Raw genomic sequence first — 4164 nt, forward strand, 5'->3', positions numbered from 1 at the left:
AACTCGGTTCGTCATAGTTTCGCCATAGTTTCCGCGTTCGTTGATCCAGCATGCTACAAACTTGTGTCTGTATGGATCCAGCCAACTGTTGTGAATGTATTGCCAGACCTCTAAAAGATAAAGGGAAACGTTATTAAGACGTATGTTTAGGCTATTAAAAATTGTCATCCGGTTCGAAGGACTCACCTGCTCTATCGTCCTGTATCAAATGACGCTCCATGTTGATGCGACGGTTGTTGTACTCCTGTATCGTCGGAGACTGATACAGGACCTTCCACCAGTACGCAAAGTCCGTCCCCATCTTTTGCGACTTATTATGACAGAAGAAAATTTCCTCCGTCCTGTTGTCGGTTTCACTCTCCCGGGTATAGAATGTGAAACCGTTGCCAGCGAGAAAGTTTTCCAGCGCCTGCATTGGATGAAATAAAAGTTTAGTAAATATTACAAGCACGGCAAGTACACATTAAAACTACAAATGTTTTGAACTACCTTCATAGGGGTGTCCCCTAGTAGCCTATCCCTCCTAATCTTGGCGGTGTGGTTGTATATATCTTTTATTACAGGTTGCACACCGGGAAACTTTTCGCGAAGGGCTGCTTCGATTTGTTGCGGCTTAACGCTGGTCCTGTGTAAACTCTCAACCATGTCCAGATGGTCGATGTTCATTTTTCTAAAAGATGCACACCCCTCCTCGAATTCAACGGGATCGTGGTTGTGAGTCTCGTTTACCACTTGAACCCTCCAACAGGCACCCCTCGAGTCGTACCTGCCCAGGATCTTAAACGGACAACATTTTTTTATGCTGCCGGTACGTCTTATCGTCGCCTTTATTTTGGGTTCGCCCCCACGATTGCATGCATATGTTTTCTAGAAAAACTCACCATTTTGTCTTATTATGTTTATTGTTTTTTTTTTTCTTTTCTTTTTTTTTTGTTATTTATAATTATTTTATTGATATTATTTTATTTATGAATAACATATTACCATTCGGAATTCGGCAAAGGGCGCTTTGTAGCAGGACTTATCTGGGAAAATTGATATTACTAGGCGACCTTTCAATTTATTGGCCGATGCCGTTATGGACAACTTGATAAGTTACAGCGACTACAACTAATTTTATGGCTGATGTCAATAACGAAAGCAGGCAAGAAATTGAAAGTTTGCTTGGAAATGCCAGTTTTCCCAAGTAAGCCCCTACAACTAATTTCAAGATGTCGATAACGAAACCAGCCAATAAATTGAAAGTTTTGTTTTTACGCACTGTCAATTTTCCCAAATAAGCCATGCAACTGAACAACCGTTGTCGAATTTCGAATAATAATATATTATTGATAAGTAAATAATATTAATAAAATAATAAACATAAATAACATTAATAATAACAATAGAAAAGAAAAGAAAGGAAAAAAAAGAAAAAAAACCATAATAAGACAAAACTGGTGGACTTTTCTAGAAAACCCAACACCCACCCAACATAACCCGCACCCGTTTGATATAATATAATATAACCTAAATAATATAATATAACATAATATAATATGATATAATATAACATGATAAAATATAATATAATAATAACATATTTTTATATTATGATATTATATTATATTATATTCTAAATTACACTATAAGAATGCACCTCCGAATGTCTTGCGCCAGCGCCTGACACCTGCATCTGAATCTCTGGCGTACGTCGTACGTCATGTACCTAATAATAAGAATATTTTAATACTAATAATAATATAAAAATTATTATTTTAATAATAACAATTATATGTCTAGAATAATACTATTATAATAATCATAATAATAATAATATTTTAATAAATACAATAATAATATTTTATTTTATTAACAATAAAATTTTAATACCAATAACATTTTAATAACAATATTAATATTTTAATAGAAATAATGTCATAAAAATTTAAACAATAACGGTAACAGTACGAGAAACCTAGTTTAAGCGGCCCGACGAATTAGCGTTACCGTAAAACATATACGAGGTGTCTATATAGTAAGTACGCATTGTGTAATATAACGGTCGGTGGCTAAAAATATAGTTTACTTTTTCAAAAGTCACATAACAAAACTAAACCAGTCATCAAATATATGCCCTAACATGTACAACTACGTCCTAACATGTACTAATTAAAGATAAAGCGAAACTAGGCTTAAGTCCGAATGACCGTTAGCGGCGTACCCCGGCTCCTCCTCGTCCGACTCCGAAATAAATGGTTGTTGTTGTTGGTTGAATGGAGAGGGTGAGGGTGAGGGTGAGGTAGAAAAAAAAAAGGATGGACAAGGAGGGGAGGGAGCCGGGCTCCAATAATATACAAACACAATACGCCGCGTATAGACCTATACGCGGCGTATAGGGTACGATACGAAAAGCCTATGACTGTCGTTCAGGCTAGATGTCAGATCATACACTATACGCCGCGTATAGGTCTATACGCGACGTATTAAGGGGTGTCAAGGGGTCCCTAACAGGACCCTAATAATCAACGGGAAGGGAGGCGGCCCATGTCTAAAGTCTAAACTCACTCTAAACTCAAAAACTCTTACCCAGTCTACACTTGTTTATGTGTAGCGTATCAACCGAAGAAGAAGTAAACTCTAAAAAACAACAATAATAATATTCAACTCCACCACCGACGCCACCGGTCTCCGCCTCCGTCTCCATCTCTAATCCTCACACAATCACAATGATCTAATACATCTCATCTCATCTCATCTCATCTCATCTCATCCCATCCCCCTTTAATTCGATTGAAACCCACTAATAATTCATTCCCATCCATCCAATGGAAAACATCTTCTCCCAGCTCCCGCAAGACATACTCCACCAGATCTTCTCCCGAATCTCACTCCGCCAAGTCATCATCTGCAAATCCGTTTCCAAAACCCTCGACGCCGCCTTATCATCGCCGGCCTTCACCCAACTCCTCGCCGCCACCTCACCCTTCCCACTCCTCGCCCTCCGCCCACCCCATCGCCACCACCTCTCGCCTTCGCCTGTCCTCCACTTATTCGATCCAGCCGCCAATAAATGGCTTCAATTCCCTTTATCCTTCCTACCTTATCCCTCCGCCCACCCCATCGCGGCCGCCGGCGGGTTACTCTACCTCTGGGCCGACTCGCCGGCGTCCGATTCAAACAAATCGTTAGTCATTACAAATCCGTTGACTTTAGAACACAAAACCCTACCTCAACTCGGTTCCGCCTGGTCCAGACACGGCTCGGTGTTAACCGACTCGGTCGACAGCCAAGTCATTGTGTTAAATGAGCTCGCGGCGTTGTATTACTCGAATTTGAACAACGCGTGGCTCAAATTCTCATCGAATTTGCCTTCGAAGCCTAGAAGCCCGATTCTTATTAATAAGTCGATAATCGCGTTGTGCGATGTGGGATCGCCGTGGCGGAGTCAATGGAAGCTTTTTATTTGTTCTTTAAAAAGCCTCCAGACGTCGCAGCCGTGGAATACTTTGGAGAAGCATGAGTGGGGGGATGTGTTTGATATTCTTAAACGGCCGCGTTTGTTGAAAGGGTTTGGGGATGTGGTTTTGATGATTGGGGGGTTGAAGTCGTCGTGTTCGCTTAATGCGTCGTGTTCGACAATTTTGATATTGAAGTTGGATTTGGGGACGTTGGAGTGGGGTGAAGCGGGGAGAATGCCGTTGGAGATGTTTAGGTTTTTTCAGGAGTCGAGTAAGTTTAAGGTGTTTGGAGGCGGGAATCGCGTGTGTTTTTCGGGGAAAAGGATTGGGCGGTTGGCGTTGTGGGAGTCGGGTGAGAATAGGAAGGAAGAGTGGAGGTGGATTGATGGGGTTCCCGGGAATGGGGATGGGTTGTATCGCGGGTTCTTGTTTGATGCTCGGTTGGATGCGTTGCCTTGAGGGAAGTCTTGTTTTTGTTTTTGATTTATGTTATAATTGTTCATGTTTGATTTGGTAATTTGGTTATTTGTTACTTGGTTTTATGAATTGTTATGTCTTTTGATGCATAAACTGTTCAAACTTCAAACATGCTCTTTACTAAGAGTGATTATTGTTGATTTATATTGTATGATAAGTGTGTTATAGGTAGGAACAGTTGAGACAATTTTACATGTTTTGTTGATAGTTACTTAGTATTCTTCTTCTTGGATATGTGTTTTTCAAT

General features: G+C 40.3%; 1 pseudogene; it reads left to right on the forward strand.

The window, feature by feature from the left end:
- Positions 1 to 2807: 2807 nt before the first annotated feature.
- On the forward strand, positions 2808 to 3899 carry LOC143591564 (SKP1-interacting partner 15 pseudogene; annotated as a pseudogene).
- Positions 3900 to 4164: the final 265 nt, after the last annotated feature.

Source organism: Bidens hawaiensis, unplaced genomic scaffold (assembly GCF_021521415.1).
Source record: "Bidens hawaiensis isolate Kalapana, Puna unplaced genomic scaffold, B.hawaiensis_p1.1 tig00039908_1, whole genome shotgun sequence".
Taxonomy (NCBI): domain Eukaryota; kingdom Viridiplantae; phylum Streptophyta; class Magnoliopsida; order Asterales; family Asteraceae; genus Bidens; species Bidens hawaiensis.